The 20,888-nt window shown below is 37.9% G+C and overlaps 1 protein-coding gene across 2 annotated transcripts in view; it reads right to left on the reverse strand.

Moving 5' to 3' along the window:
* Positions 1-20,423, reverse strand: part of raly (RALY heterogeneous nuclear ribonucleoprotein) — a 101,340-nt gene extending 80,917 nt beyond the window's left edge. For both annotated transcript variants that reach the window (XM_042215568.1, XM_005950193.2), the window contains exon 1: positions 20,279-20,423. The gene's annotated coding sequence lies outside the window, so the exon portion shown is untranslated. The remainder of the gene's footprint in view (positions 1-20,278) is intronic.
* Positions 20,424-20,888: the final 465 nt, after the last annotated feature.

Consider the following 20,888-nt stretch of genomic DNA (forward strand, 5'->3'; position numbering starts at 1 on the left):
CCAACTTAAAAATAATCATAGGAAAGTGTTTAAACAGACATTACTAACACATTTCCATGTAAATACATATTAGCCACCTAGCTAAATCGTTTCTGGCATAGAAGAACCCTGCAATCCACTTCATACCTTCCTTGGTCACTAGTGATTTCTTGGCTTTACATATATTAAATATATAAATATATATATTATCTCCCCCTGCTGGTACTGCAACTTAAGTTGCACATACCATGCTCAGCATGAAAAATGAGCTCATTTTCCCAAGTATAGAAAGTTCCACACACAGAACAGCATAAAAAGGACGTGTCAAGCTGTATTTGAGCAATTTACAAATGTACAAATTTACACAAGCTCATGCATTTCAAACTCATTTTGCACATTAAACACACAGCAACCCCATGGCCTTAGCATTTGAAATCTTTTATACATGTTGTTTGATCCTTTGAACCAAATTTACATTCATACTGCTCCACGCTCAAACTGACACATTACACTGAAGACATTTCATTCAGCATGAAACATTTTATTTCACTGGCTCTAAGCATACAAGACTCAAATTCTAAATCCCTCCTAAAGGCCTCTAGAGGCTTCAATGTTCAGTGTAACCCAAGATATAAAGGTAAATATTGTGTTGCACATAATTTCCTTCAAGGTTTATATCCACTCTTCTGTCAAAAGAATAATATCCAAATGGGGTGGGTGTTATGAATATGACAGCAGCATCTTCTGGCTGTAAAAACCAATCAGAGCATTCAGGATTAAAAATACAGAGATATTTTTACACTGATGCCCAGCTATGCTTACAATTTAATAACTTACAAAGTATCCTGAAAATGGGGTTAAATATAAGACAGAAACACCTCCGCATGCTGATAAGTTGGCTTTCTGAAAGTCTTGATTTGCATACTTCTTCGATCAGAGTGAACAATATTATGTTAAATGCTCCAAGCAACCACTCTCATTGAGTCTTTGTCAACTGAAAATGGCATGAAGGATTCATCATTAGCGACTGGTTAGGGGCCAATAAAGTCAGACCTCCCTTTTCCAGTGAGAAACATCGTAAATCTGAACGAATGCAGTTAAAGGAAATGGTCATTTACTTTGCTGAATGACCATTTCAAGGAAATGGTCATTCAGCAAATGGTAATTCAGTGAAGTGTCCACTATAGGTGCCATAGAAGTTCTGTTACACAGTATTACACGTTTTTATAACAGCATGTGAAGCTCCAAAAATTAACAATCCTTAATATTCTTTGTACCACTGTGCTGCTAAGTTTCTTCAGTCAGTCTGATTTTTATGATGGGACCCTGGATAAAAGTTATTACATTAAAAAGAATACTTTCAGGTTAAATTTCAACCTGATATCAACGATATAAAAAAAGAGGCATTTCAATTAGGGAGTGAGACTTTGACAGCATATATTGATTATATATTGTCATTACAGAAATAGTCTACTTTATCTACCAAAGTATTAGATAGATTTGGATATATGTTAACACTGATGTAAGGTTAAGACCAGAAACAGAACAAGAATGCACTCATTCAATTACCATAAACAGAAATGTGCCACATTTTAGATTGACATGTGCTTTGCCACATGTTGTTGTGTTGTGTTACAAAGTAAACCAACACTGTGAGCACAATGAAATGAATGAGCAAACTCCACCCTGTGATACGCTAACAGTGGTAGTGGCATGTCCACAGCACTCCTGACTGTAACACACAAATTTAGAAAATGCAAATCATCATCAGCTGCACAGATCAGAAAACCCATTTAGCCCCTCTATTTGAGTCTGAAGTTCTTTGTTGAAAATAGGCAAAACAAGAGTCTGAGCTTGATTCACATTATTGTACATAAATGGTGCCACATAAATCCTGGTCCTACATTACCATCCTCCCCATGTGTGTGTGCGTGTGTGGATGTAGTCTATGATTTGTGAGGCCCTTTTCAATGCAGGAGGCTGCAGAACCAGATTGAACTATAATTCAGCACTTGAGGCATGGCACAGCACAGCACACAGATATGCAAGTGCACACATCAGAGGCATGCACACACCTGCAAGAAAACACCTGCTGGTGCAGCTAAACTAAGCAAACTCATTTAGACGACTAATTCTTACTTTCCTTGTTTCCTTTCTTCAAAACGACTGTCCAAGAGCAAATTGATCATGCTGTCTCGAACAGATGACAAAAATAATCGCAAAATATCCTCCGGCATCCACCAATATACCTGGGCAGCTTGCCCAAGTAAAGTCTTTGTGTGGGTAACAGTGAATACATAAATCATGGCAGCCAAAATCCAGTGCAGACAAGATTCAAATTAAAAGCTTGGTGCTTTATATTTGATCATTTCAAAGTTCAAACTATCCTGTATTCATGTATGCTCCCTGCTTTCCCCAGTTGATGAAATGTGCACGTTCACATGTCCTAAGCATGTAGTATCCAGAGATAAACTAAATGTATTCTTTGGCCTGTGTACTTGAGGCTCACACACATAGACTACAGTTCACCCACATGTATACGTAGCTCAGGTACCTAGACTAACCTCAGCGTTTTATTTTAAACAGTATCAATTTTATGACTCATCGATGAATAAAACATTAAAAACCTCTCTAGACTTAGCAGGTGATTATAAGCTAATGCATTCCCTTTTAATTTGTTGCCAGAGTGTGCAGTGGGATGCGTCATAGGCTGAGATTGCCTAGCACCCACCTCTAAATTAGTCTTTAGTAGGAGTCAATGGACATGAGCTGCTGCCTTTCAGCCCAAATTTTAAGACCTCAGTATGCTTCTAACAAAATGTGTTACACATTTAAAAGTATTTAAACCCCTCTCGTATTACACAGAAACCCATTTTAAGCACTTTTTTATGTTAATTTTAAATCTCATCATGTACTATGTTAAACAATGGTAAATGAACTGGTATTTATATATAGCATTTTCTTCTGTTACTGAAGATTTAGCCATTCATACACATTCATGGTTTAATCGCTGTCTTTAGGAGCTTTTTACACATCGTGTCCACACTCACAGATGCACTGGGGCAATCTCTGGTTCAGTATCTTACCCAAGGACATTTCGACTTATGGACTGGAGGAGCCAGGTATCAAACTATTTAAGATTCAGTTTTCGCAACTTGCTTATCACCTCAACCCCAGCTGCCCATTAAAACAATAAAACCCCCAAACACGTCCAAAATGGAGATATGGACTCTATAAAGGTTCTATCCAGTATGCTAGCTGTTCCTACAACTGTCCTCGTCAGGACAGAGAACTCCTTTTTTGTGTCTGGAATCTCTCAATTTGGGGGTTACAACCCCTTATGCTGTTATTATTACTGGGACCACTTTACACTTCACCCTACACATCTGCTCCAATAGTTTCTTTAGCCCCTGGTACTTCTCAGTTTTCGTCATCATCCTTCCTTATGATATTACCATCATCTGGGACTGCCACAACTGCTGCCTTCTGCTCTTTGTCAACCACCACGATGTCTGGTTGGTTACCCAGCAGCTGCTCGTCTGTCTGGAATTTAAACTCCCCCAGGATCTTAGTCCTGCTGCTCTCAACCACTTTCGAGCTTGTCTCCCATTGGGACTTGGGGTCATTTAATCTTACACTAGGCCCATTATCCCAGTTAGAGTACACTGTGCCTGCTTGCATCTTACATCCTGTTCGTTCTACTGGGTTTTGGACTGCCTCTGGGGCACCTCTGCACAGCCTAAAGGTGTGATAGCCTCCTGCCTGAATGAATCTGTTGTTTAGGACTTGTTCTTGTGCTGCTGTGATCGAGCCATCTATCTTAGAGGTAAAATAAGTCCTTATTTTACTTCTTATTTTCTTTTTTTTAAATGGAACCTTAACTTTTTTAACATTTTATGTACTAGATTCAAATAATTTGAAATGTATGCATTTATTAGTTTACTATACATTTGTTAAAGGAGGGAAACACCTGGATCATAATACTAATTCTATAATTATCGACATTCTGGAACTGCTGCCCAGTTTTCATTCCTTCACTTTCCAAATTGAATTTGACACAAGATCATTTTCCCCATTGTTTCTTTTTCCCTTCTGTTCCTTCTTCCCTTTATTTACCCTTTTATTTTTTTATGTGGTGGTAATATAAAATCGAAATCATTTCATTTCTCATGATTTCATTACATTTTTGCTGCATTCATTCATTTGTTCCTTCACTGAAAGTGAGGATATTGGAAACTGAGGCAAAAAATATTTGGGTTTAATTGCAGGACTTTTTAAAACTCTTTAATTCAAACTGACAGAGCAAACGGACAAAGGATTCGGTCTGAATGAAGAGCACTTTCCGGAAACTTTCTTCCCAACGCCCTTTCTATTTCTGGATTCGGATTATGTTCACTTTTTATGGTCTTTGATTAAGAAAAGTAGAAAAGAATAATTAAAGTAAGGTCAAACATCCAACATACTATAACTTACAGTATATTTTAAGATAGCTAGAATGTCTTCTAAATTTTGTACTGCATACTGTTACATAGATGGAAAGCTTTGATGAACTTAGACTGGGGAGTTTATTTCAGTGAGCCCTGGTCAGGAAGTGTGAAGGAATTTATTTTGACTTATTTGGTCACATTGCGTGGTCAGACATATGTCAAACTAATTTTATTAGAAGCATGGAAAGTCACAATATTTGCAAATTTACCAGAGTTGAAAGTATTTCAGCTGAAGCAAAAAATCTTGCACTTGTTCCAGAGCTTTATGAATCTGCTTCATAAATGTACAGAGGCAAGTGGAGCATGGAGACAGACTGCAGGGAGATGGCATCTGTTTGAAGATAATGCGGAAACAGAGGGGAGAGAATAGTTGGCACATCCCTGCAGTTCTTACCCAGAAACACAGCTGATTAAATTTAATATTTTGGCAGTCAGAATTATTGAAAACAAAATAATCTTAAGACTTGCTGTTGTCTGACTAATAACCATTACACAATAACTAATGCAGTAAATAAATAAAGCTGATTGTATAGTCACTGAAGTAATACTAAGAATACAAATTAAAAATGTGTAAGCAGTGCGGGTACGCTGGTATTTTGTGGGAACTGGAAGGCCACGGGAAAACAAACTGGTGGTTTTGGTTTTAACAGGCAATGGTATTTTCCAGACAGGGAGGCTCTGAAGAATGAACCCATCAAGAAGTGTAGTAAATAATGCTGTTCCATAATGGAAGTGCGTTGCTTACTGGAAACCCCCTCCAAAGAGAGTAAGCATAATTGCCTTTATCCTTTTTTGATGAGAATTCTTGCCATATACAGAGTTCCCCCAATCACTCCTAAAATAGACAGTTTCAGCAAATTCAGCGATTCGTTCATTAATTTTGCCCATTAAGCACACACATCTTAATAAATGACTATTTATTAAGACTTATTAAGATTGTGGGACATCACTGTGAGATGGAAGTTTGCAGTTAACTACAAAAACTCCACCTCTATCTTTGCACTCTTTCCTACTTTACTGCCTCCTCACTGTATCCATCAAAGCTGCTAATAAAAAAACCTGTGGTGGATGGTGGTCCACTCAGCCTCCTCGGGGAAAAGGATAACTCATTCCTTCACAGAGAAAATATATATTTAGAGAGAGGGGGGAACTACTCATAAGTTTTGCTGACCAGCAAATTTCCACCATGGGGATTGGAAGGGCAATCTTTTTAAAACGTTATACTTCTTCAGTTAATTTATTATCTGAGGAATGTAGTATCATCATACCCCTGGGGTATTTGTCTAATTTCATGAAAAACATTTATTCTCCTCACAGCAGGCTCAGAGGCAACTAAACTACCTAAGTGGTTTAAAAAAAATCATGCCAGTTTGACGTTTGAATGCAAAAATGTCTTCATATTTAATAAATAAAATGAATCCATAATAGACATTTACACCAGTTATTACATGTTATATATGTCAGTATTTAATGCACTTATAAGGCCAGTGACAAATTTTGTTATACTGAGTAATCGGCTTCTTAAACAGGAGAATAGATAACTGCTTTCATACCATTAGCACTTGAGAAATGTTAGCTAGGGGTCATATGAACATACATGCATAATTTAAGACTTCTGACATGAAAAAAACTCACATTGTAATGCAAATTGTGTTTGCTGGGTCTTGTAACATACAAAAAAATCATTAGCAAAAGTTAAGACAACAGACCACTTGTAGGTCCATTTTGATTTGTCCTACTTCATTAAAATACATCATTGTTTAAGTGATAAAAAAACATGAATCTATGACTCCACAGTAGTAATCTCAATCATTCAAGGCTGTGCTGGCACAGAGCAGGTCATATAGAAGGAATATGCGAACATTAAAGTGAGCCAGCTCAATTTTGGGACTGTGAACTCAGTACTGATCTCTGAATTATGAATGACAATGGTGAGCTAGTTGACTTTAATCTTTACGGCATGAGCTTTGAGCAAATTCTTGCAAATTGTGAACTTGCACAATATTGCCAGCCACCCGACTGCTGTTACATACTGAATGTGCTGATGAGAGTTTATGCACAAAACAAATGATCTCTTTTTCCATTAACAATGATTAAGTGATGCAGATGACGTTTGATGTTGTGAATTATTTAACCAAACACACAAAATAAAAGAGTGCACTTTCGATCAAATTATCTCTACGTGGTGCAGCAGTCAATTTCATCGGAATCAATTATCTCCCCACACAGGAGAATAAATTACGAGTGGTTCCTCTAGCCATTGCTGAATTATGAACCAAGCATGTTAACACATTACTTCTTTAGCTTTTATCATGTTCAAATGGGACATTCCCCAAGTATATTAGTGTTATATTTGTTTTAAATTGCAACAGAAAAGTTACATTCAGAAAACCTCCAGCTGGGTTTGTACCAGTAATAGTGCCAACAGTCTTTCTTTTCAGGATAAAGTGACACAGTAAAATCTGATATATCGTTAGTGTTATTGCAGTTGGACTAAATGTTTCAGGCAGACATGGATAAATAATACACAGACACTCACATCAGTGTGACTAACCTGATAGACGCACATAAACTCTATTGGTTTCTATAGACTGTGGTTGGTGGCTGGATGAGAGGACGAGGTTTTAGGATGGATGACTGAATGATGGATGGAGGAAATGGGAGCCAAAGCAGTTGGCAGCAGCTGAGCTGCTGGGAATGACAGGGCAATACTTTATGGAACAAGATGCATCTCTAAAGCAGCCAAGCAAAGAAGTGCAGACAGCCACTGAAAAAAAATACAAATGATGAAGCTGGCTGATAATTATCATCATTAACAATCTCTTAGTTAGTTAGCATGAACTAAAGGTCAAAGAAATATCTAGAAATCCATTTTTCCTCTGTATTGCTTCTCCCCATTTTGCAGGGAGCAGCTGTCAGTCAAACTGTGTGGGTGTGAAGCCTGTTGGTGGCTGGTGTCACTTAGTGCACAGGCTAACAATAGTATAATTCTCTGCACAATATTCTTACCCTCACAAGTAACAAGTACTAACTTAGAAATACTCATTAAAAAAACAAAACATGATGCTGCCTTTCTGAACTATGACAAAAATGACATTTAAAAAGTGGTTTGATCACTTAAATCACCAAGTTAGGATTATTTAAATGAGTCTCTCTTCTAGTTTGTGTGTTTTTATTTAATTAGCGGCTACAACTGTACTAATGATGTCTATAATACACCAAACTATCCACATGACATTTGTAATGATGATCACAGACAGAGAAAGACTACCCTACAGAAACTGTTCACTAGAACCAAACACTGGGACAAACCTTACTATAATGAAATGTCCTCAAACCAACAAAATATTCTTTAGATTATTTTATAACATACAGTCCAGAGGTGGAGAAATGAAAGAAATAAACTAAATGGAATTGGGGAAATTGAGAGTGGCGATATAATGAGCCAGATCTCCCTTAAATCACCATTAATCAGGTTCATGTGTTCACAGGATAAACTGGTCTGAGGCATTTTCAACCAGACTCCCAGCTAACATGGTTGAGCCCACAGATTAGAGGATCCTGTGAGTGGAATAACATTATTTTACACTGGTAGATAAAAAGACATTTGCAGGATAGGTTAGCATAACAAAAATATAAACACAATTAACATGAATTACGCCATGAATAGTCACTACCAGGACACCCACAATATTAAACAAACAAATAGAAGCTGTTTGGATTTAAAAGCCACCAAATACCCTGTCTTGGATTTTACTAATTTGCCTTTGCAGATGCATGTGATGCTGCTGTATGTTAAACTGATTTAGATTGACATTGGCTGGAATTGGCTGATTTAATTTGGGATCCTGCATTTGCACTGGTTTTGGAAATTCCTGCTACCGGTAGAGTTTCACTGGTAGAATATCCTCACTGTAGGTGGAAATTTTCCATTGGTGGAGCACTATGAGTGGAAGAGCCCCACTGGTGGAAACAACTGGAAAAAGTGTTTTCATGAACTTGTGAAAAGGCTTGTGCGCTGGAATATTTTATTAGGTTATCAGCATCAATAACCATATCTCCTCCAACAGCTCCCATGTCCTCCAGCTTCCCCCAAGGCTTCTCCACTTGATCCTCTTCAGTTCACACTGTACTTGCTCCATGCAAATGAATGTTTGATTGGATGTCCGCCACAACTTAATGTACACAGCACATTAAGTAGCAGCAGAAGCATAGAGCATTCTGCTCTGCTCTCTGCACTCTATAAATTAGAAGAAAATTAACGTTAAAATTGTATGTGTCTGAGTAATAGAGTAAAACATCAACGGAAAGCACAGGTTTTTTCCTCCTAGCATGCTCAAACTGTTTCCTGAGGCTAGATGGTAACTATATTATATTTTGTATAAATCCATGTTCCATTGCTAAATGTAATTTTTATTTTAACACCAGCCGGCAAACTGGAAAAGGAAGACACGGGGAAGCACATTAGATGATCTTGTTTTGGTGAGACCGCATATTTTATTACTTCACATATTTTTGTTGAAATATAACATACTGTATATTTCACTGTCACCGTGTTCATTGTTAGTGCTTTGTTTGGAACAGCAGTGTTTTCAGCAAATTAGTTTGAAACAATAAAAGAGACCATGCTAAACAGATAATGAGTCTGTTAAATGGAAATTAGCAACAGTGATGTTATTAATGCAAATAACCTATAATGCCTGGGGAGTGTAATTAGACTATACACACGTAAATACACACAAAATTCCCCATTTATTCAAGGATTCTGCCTGCGCTGGGAGTCAGGGTGTTGGACAAGGGTCATAATAATTAGCTGCTTATCAGTTTAACTGTATAAGGTCAAAACACAGAAAGAAATGAAGCTGAGCATTTGTGTCCTCCGCTGCAGTTCCACAGCTACTGGGAAATGAGCCTGAACCAATCAGTGTTTCTTCTGACACATGCTTTTTAACAGACTCGTTAACAACACTTCCAAGTCTTTCTTGGCTCGCCCATCTTTCTTTCTCATGCTATTGAAATGCAACTGTGTCTGCGAGATATACTCCTAATGCCAGGTTCTCATTAAGAATCATCAGACTGCAGAAAGCTGCAAACTTGTGCAACCCAGAGTAAAGTAAAGAAGTGTTTGGATTTTTTGTTTTGTTCATCTGTTTTTCTTCTCAGCTAAAGCATTTCTGTTATCGCCTCCATACGTCTCGATCTCTTTATTTTACCACTATCAATTATTTCTTCCACCTCTCCTTTTTATCTTGCCTCACCCCTCTTATCTTTCAGGTCATGTTTTAGGTTGTTTGGCTAATCTTTGAATGGCTTAGTAACATTTTCATAAAAATTTGATCTCAAATGCATCTATAATTCAACACCAGCCTCACTTTATCAGTCATTAGACGTACATACACAGAAAGTACACAGAGCGTTCTCATACTCAGTATTAGGCTTACTCTTTCCTCCTCCTTTTCTATGCCTTTTATCAAGTTTTTATCTACCTTCCACTACATTTTTTGTTTTTTTTTCTCTTCTTAGTATCTCTTTTGATCTCTCCTACTCTCCTTTGCTCTGCCTTTGTCTCGTCTTTCCTTCCATTTCCCACATCTTCTCTCTCTTTTTTGAATGTAATCATTTTCTTTTTTGTCCCTCCTTTACTCTTGTCACTCTTCTTTGTTTTCCTTTTCCCATCATCTGCTTCACTGGACAGCTCTAGTTCAAGCTTGTTTTCCATTTCACTTTACAAGTTAAACTACACAGCGTTTGTCCTAGTCATTCCTCTCTACATCCAGCATCACATAAGAGTCAGAGAGTAAATGTTGTATGTGTATATCTTTCCTGATATAGAAAAAAAGCGCAATGTATTTCCATTTTTGTGCTTTTGTGGCAAGTAAATATTTAATGGTTAATTTAAAAAAAAAAGTTATATGGTAGTTTATTAATTAAAAGCTCAATAAGGAAATAAATGTGAGTTCAGGCAAACCTAAATCAGCTGACAATGAGTGTCTGCTACTATAATTATTGTACTTTATGTTCAGTGAAGGAAAACAAAATGAGACAACTCGCATAGTCATCGCGTACTATGTTCCACAGCTAAAATGTTTACAGCAGTAAATGTTATAAACGATCAAGATGTTATAATGCTAAAGTTAGATTTTGTTATTGTTGTTGTTAACAGGCTACTTGGCAGCCATGCTAACATTTCAGTCTCTGTCTCATCAACCACTCAGTTGATTTAGTCTAAATGCTGTACTTAAGTCTTGCGTGCCCTATTGTAAAATAATATGTATTTTTATTCTACTTTGTGTATTATGTGTTATAGTAAATTACCTCATCTACTTACTTAGCTATAGCTTTAGTAGACACGTTTGCTGGTTTAACTCTCCATTATAAAGGAAAACTGTACAATGCAGTGGCTATAGAACTATGAGGCCATTGACATTTACATCACTTTCATATAAATCTTGCTTTTCACTAAGCAGTTCTGTTGGTGGAACAATGGCCTGTTCGCAGTCAATGTGTCATTCAGCCCTTACACTCACATGCAAACTAAAAACTACCAAGACCATTCCCACTGGATGAGGAGAATTCATAGAGTCAGAACATCAAAATTTAGGATTTGCACTTATCAGAAGTGTTCGACTTAAAGAAAACTGGTGAAATATGTGACAAATGAGACAGTACAGATGGAGAAGAGTACACAGAGTGAGAAGAGACACTGAAAGGGGATGAGAGATAAAAGAGGAAATAAGCAGATGATGGAGAGGAGGAGAAGGAGGAGGAAGAAAGCTCTCCATCTGTTTCTGCTGAGTCACGAAGGTGGCTGAGTTCTTAAATGTTAGGACTCCTCTTGACTCCTGACCGCACGCACACACACACACACACACACACACACACACACACACACACACACACACAGTATCTGTACATAGAGCAAAGCTACAGAGCATCACTGGCATTAAAGCTGAAAGTTTTGGCAAAGCCAGAGAGTCGAGAGAAAAGGAAGATGATTACAAAGACGGCAAACAGAGGAGAGAAAGCAGTCTCTCAGTTGACTATTCAGTAAACAACCAGCCAGCCAAGAACATCACCAGTCAGTGTACCATACAGGCATATTCATGAGCTCCATTGTCAGAAAATCAAACACAAGAGACACAAACAAACAAAGAAAAAACAACCGCATTATAAAACAGGAATTTGTGAACACGGTCGTTTCGGGCACAACATTTTTTTTTTCTGAGTAGCTGACAACAAACTTGCAGCGAAGCGCATCAGAGTTTTCAGAACAGCCCCCTTTCACAGGAGTATTATCATGATTGATAGCTGTGTTAGACATATGAATTAACTGGATTATGTTTCTACAAACTGTTTTTTAAACTATACCAAAAATAAGTGACCTAAATTCTAGGAAATCTAACACAATCTGAGCGTGTGACATGCAAACTGTGCAAGTATAATCCCATTCTTACTGCTTCTTTACTGCTTTGCCACAGTGGATGGCTGCCACTACCACTACACTACAGCAACATTATAATCTCATTTTTAACAATTAACTCAAAAAGCAAAAGTGGAAATTTATATAAATATTTAGACAATCTATTTGCCAAAATAAAGCTTGACAGCTATTAATGAATCAGGTCAAAAGCCCACAGGCTGAATATTCTAGCTCATTTAATGGACATAAAAACATTTCTCAGTAGAATATCACAGAATGCATCGTATTACCCAAGTTTACTTATCACAGTGAGAAAGAAAGGTTTGCGTGCCACACTACCATTATCTGCCCGCTGGCTAAGTGTGCTAGAGTGCATCCGGTCTGCATGCAGGTGTGAGTGTCTCCAGGGGAGAAAAGGATAGACCTGTGTGAGTGGGTGTCTGTTTGCATGTGATGTGTCTAAGTAAGCTTCAGTGGGTCAGTGTATGTGTTTAATGTTGAATGTGTTTCAGCTGTGTGCAATCTATAAAAGAGAGTTAACATCTCCCATAGAACAAAAGGATAAATCATATCACATGCATAGTTAAAATATGTGCCAACGTATTTAATAAAGAAGCCTAATTGAAGTCAAGGTCATGCAACAGAGAACAACATTAATATGGCTTGTTTGCATGCGTATTTCATCTCGTGCTCCCCCCGCTTTCTGCTCACTTTTTGCTCTAGTTATCCAGTAAACATTGAAGAAGTTTTCCCCGAAGCACAAGTCTAGGAAAAGCGCTCTTTTTTTTTTTAGGTGATGTTTTTGGGAAACGAGTTGAAAATCACTGGAAGTTTGTTGTTAGCAGATGATGTCATTTCTAGGGTGTCACATGCTGCCATTCTGTCAGATAGAAAAACTGTACTCTGATATTTTGGTGATATTTATTGCACTAATGTGGCAGATCTTTAACTTTTACCCCATGCATGTGAACGCCTGTAAAACACTCCTTGATATCATCTATAAACACACCCAGGAAGCATAATTGTTCTACATGGAGTGTTACTATTGTGAAAGAACAAAACTGAAGTTTTACTGAACATCACCACATTTTTTTTTAGTTTCTAAATGTAATCAATAAGTGAAGGAGAAAGAGGAAAAAGGTGAAAACTCCAAAATGAGACCTGAACTATGGCCTCCTGGATGACAATCTTGCAACTTACTTCTCTTCCTCCCACTAAACAGATCTTAGCAGAACTTCATTTTGGGTGTTTTTGGTTTGGGGAATAGTGCTAGTCATCCGCTAATTACTTGTAAAAGTGTCTATGAGCAAGCTAATGAATCTAAATTGTCCCTAAACCATCCAGCATATCAAGGCACTCGCAAAAAAACATCTACGTTTTCCTCACTTTTAGAACTCATTAACTTGACAAATTACATATTTTCAATCTAACCACATGTTCCACTTTGTCACATATCGTTTCCACTCTCCTGCGCATTATTTGATTTTTCTCTCCTTTGACTTGTTTTTTCCTTAATGCCAGCTTCACTTTTTTTTTTTGTATTCATACATCGTCCACCTGCCAATTTTAGCTGCCACTTTAAACTCTGTTTTTAATATTGCACTTCTTGAAACATTTTTTCATCCAAATGGCATCTCTCATTCTGACTCCCAGCCCTTTCATGCATTAATATAAGCTGCTGAGGCTTGAGGGAAGCACTGACAGTCTTTACAATCGCAGACGTTGATGGCTTCAGTCCTTGTATTCTCTCATGTGTCATCAAACAGCTGCAAGCAGCTATAATGGCTCTCGGAAAAACCAGAATCCACTGAATTACTGCAACAACAAAACAAAAAGCTTCATTGTTTTAAGAGCAAAAAGAGTTTTTGAGAACACATTAAAAAGGTCAATTAAGAAAAATGTGTAGGTGTCAAAAAATTATTCTGTTTTGTGTACACTCCAATCAACAAAACTGGTGTCCTTTTGATTCAGTCTTGCCTTGATTCTAGATTTAAACATATCTGCACCTTGGTGTATGTGCTGCCATCTCTACGTGGAAATTACCATCATTACCAAAGAGGACAGGAAGGTAACAAGAAACAAAGGAGAGCAGGTTTTACGTTTCACATTTATGTCATAGGATCCAGTTCTGAGAGAAACATCTGGAGTGACACCTGCACTAGAAAAAAGTAGCCTGCTCGACCAAAAAACTGAACTTACCCCACAGCTTTACTGCCACAGAGAACTAGAGACAAAATGGTGAACATTCACCCTTCTGTACGTCTTTCTTTTATAGTCATTTCAATAATTTAAAGCCACAAAGCAACAACAAATCATTTCTTGAAACAAATATGACTGATTTGACATCATAGCCATTGCTATAATATGTGAACTTTCAGTAAATCCAAATGGAAATCCAAGTGCCTTTGAGCAACCAAAAGGCAGCTCCGGGAACCGGAAAATAAATCTAATGCAATCTAAGTGTGAAAACTGTACTTTCTCCAGTAGAGTGACACTTGACACTTGAGACTGGCTCCTTTTGTATCCTTCCACCCATTTTCTTCTGCTTATCCAATCCTAGGCAAAACTTTCTATCCTGTACTATTAATTTGTGCTTAAAAAATGCATGTGTAGGCTTGAGAACTGTCTTTTTCTCATTTCAGTTGTCCCCTTAAGGCAGATCATCTTCTTCCATCTCATCTTATCCCTAGCATCCTCTTCTCTTACACCAAGTGTCTGCCTGTCCTCCTTCCCTATATCAATTAACCTCCTCTGCAGTCTTCTCTTTCCCTCTTACTTGGGAACTGCACATCCAGCATCCTAGTTATGGACCAAAGGATACTGTGACATGAATGAGGACCTGCACACACAGCTTGCAAGTTACTACACGTTTTATTGTTTAGGGTTTTTTCATCAATCGGGTGCAGCTTTCCAGCTGCCACCCACACACAAAACACCCCACCTCAGGTCCCATCACATCCTTTATAAGGGAGACACGATCAGCTGATGGAGCTCAGGTGTGTGTCAGCCTCCCCTGACACCACACCCTGAACCCACTCCTCCACCCCTCCTGAGCCACAAACCACACCTTGCAACAGATATTTAACAGTACTGTATGAATGTCTGTGCAAACATCTTGAGCCACCCCTCATTTCTTTATATTTTGCTTGTAAAGAGCCAGAATTTCTTGTATTTTGAAAGTATTTCTTTTCACATTGAATGCTTTTTCATTCATTTTGAATCCAGCCATTGAAGTTGCTGCTATCCTTCTGTAACAAATCACACATGAGAGTTGTCTCCGCCCACTCCACCCTCCCTGCACTCTCTTCTTCACCTAACTCATTCAGTGTATGTTTCTTCTGATAGTTGACCCCAGCTATTTAAACTCAACCACCCTCACTACCTCTACTGCTACCCTCTCTCTCATTTCCACACAAGTATTCAGCCTTGCTGTTACTGAACTGCATCTCTCTCCTGAGCATGCCTCCAGCTCTCCAGGAACCTGCTCCCTACTCTCACTACATACAATTGCCATCATCATAGTCCACAGAGACTCCTGCCTGACCTCATCTATCAACCTGTTCAACACCACAGCAAACGGCAAGGTGTTCAGAGCTGATCCCTGACCCAGTGCCGTCCCCACAGTATTCCACTATATTAACTGGCATAACATGCAAACTTTGTTATTTATCCACAGTCAATGTGAACAAAACCATGACAGCTTCAGCATTAACATACTCTATTGCCTTACTGAAATGATATACCTCTAGTGTGACAATGCTAGCTTGACCAATAGTAATTAAACAGAGGAATAAAAAAAAAAAAAAAAAAAGCCAAATTGTAATTAAGACTAATAGATTTTTTTCCACTGGTGCTGATAAGTTGAGCAAAAATATCAATGTAGAACATGGTTTATGTACATGTGGGCAATCGTGGCTCAAGAGTTGGGTGTTCGTCTTGTAATCGGAAGGTTGCCGGTTCGAGCCCTGGCTCGGACAGTCTTGGTCGTTGTGTCCTTGGGCAAGACACTTCACCTACCACCTACTGGTGTTGGCCAGAGGGGCCGATGGCGCGATATGGCAGCCTCGCCTCTGTCAGTCTGCCCCAGGAGCTGTGGCTACAACTGTAGCTTGCCTCCACCAGTGTGTGAATGTGAGAGTGAATGAATAGTGGTATTGTAAAGCGCTTTGAGGGGTCCCGAAAAGCGCTATATAAATGCAATCCATTATTATTATTACATGTAACATTTCTAATACACAGTTTTAAATGAAATGTTTTTAAATAAACCTCGGTTACTATTGATTACCAGAAATACAAATGAAATTCATTTGGCTAATTCATGATCTTTTGATATGACTTGGATCCTTGCCACAACATTTCTAAAAAAAAAAAAAAGAAGCTACAAATATGGAACAATATTTAACAAAAAAATGTGACATAAAAATGATTTCTCTCTAACTTGGTGTATACATGCTTAACAATACTGGATCATTCCACTGTGTAAATATATATATATACATAGCTAAACCCCAGAAAGGAAAAAATCACTAATTATGCTACCATCCACAAACACTAATGAGTTTCTACATATGGAGCCAAAATGCAGTAACATCTATTTATCATCAGCTCAGAGGTACTGAATAATTAACAAAACCATTCTAATAATTCAGAATCATTATTTATTCATCCATGTTTTCATTTTTCTCTTTTTCTATCAATACAGCTGTCTGAATGCTGAACAAGAACACTGTGTAAAAGAGAAAGAGCATCTAATTTTCACAGTGCTGTAGCTCTCACTGTGACAGGTTTTATTATGTCACTAAGCTGTGAGTCTGCGTTCACTGAGCTAATTTCAAGAGCAATATTGTCGCTGTCAGAACCTTTCATCTCACCTGTTTTGGGTTTTTTTTTGCTTTTAACTGATCTGAAGGTTTGCATGCAACTCTGTGGGGTGAGATTTTTTTTTTAAATGCTAAAGGCTATTCACGGACTAAAAAACCTTTCAGCAAATAAGTGCAGAGGTCTGCACAGAGATGTCTGAGGAAACAGAGAGAACTGAACAGTTTAAAAAAGAAAAACAGTTCTACATCAAATCAAATCACTTTTATTGTCACATCACATGTGCAGGTACATTGGTACAGCACATGTGAGTGAAATTCTTGTGTGCGAGCTTCACAAGCAACAGAGTTGTGCAAAATACAATAATGTAAACAAGCAAAATACAAGAATGGCTACATCTGAAACTAATAAATATATGTACAATATATAATAGTATATGCATTTCTGGATGTGTATACTAAATATTTTTCTACGTGTGTGTGTGTACACATATTTTACAAATTAAATAGAGTAAACAATAAATACATACACTGTACATTTGTACAGTGCAGTGACATGGGCACCACCGGCCTATCAAATACGTGCAAGCTTTTTATAAAATATACCTCATATCATTATAAACTATTAAACACTGTTTGGGTATTAGAGAACCCTTAAAACCTGCGAATTTGAATTGCAATTCATCCGCTCTCTTGCGCTTCAGTCATGCACCCATCAATAAAGCATTTTTAAATACAATGCCTTTCTTAATCTGAATGCACAGTAAGGCTCAAAAATGCCTTCAAAGCCTTGCAATTAACACCTAACGTGCTTTGTTATTCAGCAGGATATGTTCCTTAGTTCCATTTTGCATATAAAAGCTTTTCACCTGAAAACACCACCTGCCAGGACTCATGCCTAAGCACTAAACACTGACAAGTGAACCAGGACTAAACAAAGATATAATTTTGTGACCACTTATACTGCTATTAGATATGTGTGCTGGGGTTAAGGTAGCACTATTCTACCCATATATCATACATAGTGTGACACATAAACAAAATCGAAACAGCCACTGCTGCTGGTGAGTGAGACACACCGGGGAGTTTATTTCCTTGCTTCTAGGATGAACAGAAAATGATGTCGTCTATGGCAGTGAGAGGGTACCGAGTCCTGGTTAACCTCACTCACATACTAGAATGATGTAGTATGTGATAGTTATCATAATCATCCGAGCAGGCGAAACAACATTAAGTCACAGCATTTGCCTCACTGACTTTGAAAAGTAAATGAACTTTTTTAAACTTATTAATAATTTGAAACGTTTTATATGTGCAAGAAAGCTGACACGCATTGGCTCTAATAATTACATCCTGACGAACAAGATGTCAAGCCTTACCCATACTTTTCCCCCGCAGGGAATTAATTCTATAAAACAGGTGAGCAGTAGCTCTCTACCAAGAAACGAGTCTCTCTCCTCCAGACAATACAGAGTTTTGTGTTTGTGTCAAACTGCAAACTGATTGATTTCTCTGCAAAGAGGCAAACCTCAGAAATGTATAAAGAGAGAGAATTTTGTCTGGTTTCAACAATATTCTCAGCATAGTCCATCAGTCATCACTACAAGCACAGTTCTCATACCTGTGCATTGATATAAGCATACCCATATGGAAAAGAAATAGTAAAAACATATATGATTTACTCATGAAAGTGGCCACTTTCTCATTACTTTCATATATTTTTTAGTAAGTATAGAAAACATACAAGTTTCATTATATAATTTTTCAAGGGATCTTATATGTGTTTTCACTCTTGTATGCTTTTCATACAAGTTTCATACAAGACAGATAAAAACTTTATAAGATTTATATATATCTTTTCCATATGGGTATTTTCCATGCTAAGCGCTTTGCCTAACATTCACGAACACATTTTGAAGGATGCATCAGGAGCCACTTGGGATTCAGTAACTTGCCCCAGGATACTTTGACATACAAACTAGAGGACCCGCTCTACCTCCTGAGCCACAACCACTCTTAAGCAAACAGTTCTTGAAAGCACCTGCAAGACTTAAATACACAAATGTATTAATCAGTGGAGCTTTTGGAGTATCAGATACGTGAGAGTAAATGTTAAATATTGTGGCTACCAAATTATTAAATTGTTTTTGAGAATCTGTCAGTAATTGAAATGTAATGATTATAATTCCAAATATATCCAATTTCTCATCAAGAACAGACAGACTGAGAAACACAAACTAACCCAGAATCATAAATTTATTACAAGTGCTCTCTGGCAATATGACGAAACACATTTGCAGAATCACGCACAGCTGCAGCAGCCTGAATCTTCACTGATCTGATAAGTAACTGAACTGTCAAGAGCATAGACGAATAAAAAAATGCTGCCTATAATAATGGGAAATAGAAAAAAATCTTAATCACTTACGAAGCGCTTGATACAAAGTTTTCTGTGTATGCTGAGGAGATGGATGTCTCACCAAACTGTTTATATAAATTTACACCTTGGCTTACTTCTTATATTAGCAAATGTTTATGTTTTTCTTTGTTTTAAACTCTCACTGACTTCATTTTGGCTCAGAAAAAGAAGTTTGATTTTAAAATCCAGTACACACAACAGCAGGTTGGTGTATTCAGGTTAGACAGCTTCCAAAAGTCTACACTGGTTGTTGTAAGTTTGAAATATATTACCAATATTAAACTAAACTAGATACAAGACTTGCTATCAAATTAATAGATCTGAGAATGAAGTGTGCATGTCAAAACAGCTCTTAAAGGAGCCAAGTGACGGTTTACAAGAGCAAAAAAGCTCTCAGCATGCACTGAAGCTCATATCTGCAAAAACAGGAACAAACAGCCAGTCTGCTGATATTACACACCAGAAACGCTGAACAGGACATGACAGAGTAACAAACCCAGCCTGTCAGCTCCAGGTCTGCTTCACGAAGACCGACAGTAAAACAGACTTTAGTGTCTGTTTGTGTCTCTGTCTTTGTGCAGCTGCAAACACGTATTCACAGAACTGAGATCACTCTTCGGGCAAAAGCAGTCCCGTCAGAGACACGAGCAGTTCGGTGGAATTTGATCGGTCCATGAAACACCTGCCCATCATCAGCAGCACCAGCATCCCCACATCTGCCATGCTGCACCCGCAGCATTCAAATATAAGATACATAAAAATCCATTTTGGACTTTACAAGAATTAAAAAAAAAATGTTGTGTGATTACGATGGGGTGGGCAAACTGAAGAGCCAAACTCATGAAAATCCAAATAAATTCTGTAAGAGATTAAAAAAACAGCAGATTTCATTTAAAAAAAAGTGAACAAAACGTAACAAAAAAAAAAGAAACTGAAAATAAAGACAAGAAAGGGTATAAGACTGGTTTTCCCTCCAACAACAACACAAAGCAGAGAGTAAAGAGCTCCGGCAAAGACTTGCAGGATAACAGAGAAATCCAACAGCTAAAAAACAAGGGGATGAGGGGGACAAAAAAGAAGACAAAAAAAAGAAAAAGAAGGGATATCAAACCTGAAAGAAAGAAAAAATGAAGACACGAGGAGGGGAAGAACTGACCTTCCAACGTAGGAGGTAAAAACGCTGAAAGAGGCTGACGGTGAGAAGGTGAGAAGAGCTGACAGCGTTCGGGGACGACGTCCGGAGTGCGCTCGGTAAACGGGCTGAAGCTCTGAGTGGCAGAGCAGCCGCTGGAGCTGCGACAAACAGCAGCAGCGTGTCGACTGGAGCAAACCACTGAGCGCGGGCAGGGAGGGGGAGCTGCTGCTGCTGCTGGGAGCTCTGTGGGTAATTTGGCACTTGGATTAAAAAGCGCACGACAAACTCACTTACAAGGAAAAACGAAAGAAAATTTACTGCATGTGTCTAATTTTCCATAGCTGCTGGTAGCTAATTGCCCAGATTTTCCTGTAATCATAAAGCATTGTTCATTGTTCATTCACAGAACACAGGCTTAAAAAATGTGGACCCATTGTTAAAAAAAATACAACATTATACATTTACATAGGGAAAAAATATCATGTAATTGTTGATCTATTACTTAATTATTTTGCTGTATTATGAATGGCCATGGGGGTGGTCTTCATCTGCATAAAGATGTAGACTTTATGAACACAGTCAAAAATCAAAAGTTTATGGTCCAGATTGGAGTCTGTGACGGACTGACTCT

This window comes from Haplochromis burtoni, unplaced genomic scaffold, assembly GCF_018398535.1.
Source record: "Haplochromis burtoni strain Fernald_Lab_line unplaced genomic scaffold, NCSU_Asbu1 Contig_762, whole genome shotgun sequence".
Classification (NCBI taxonomy): domain Eukaryota; kingdom Metazoa; phylum Chordata; class Actinopteri; order Cichliformes; family Cichlidae; genus Haplochromis; species Haplochromis burtoni.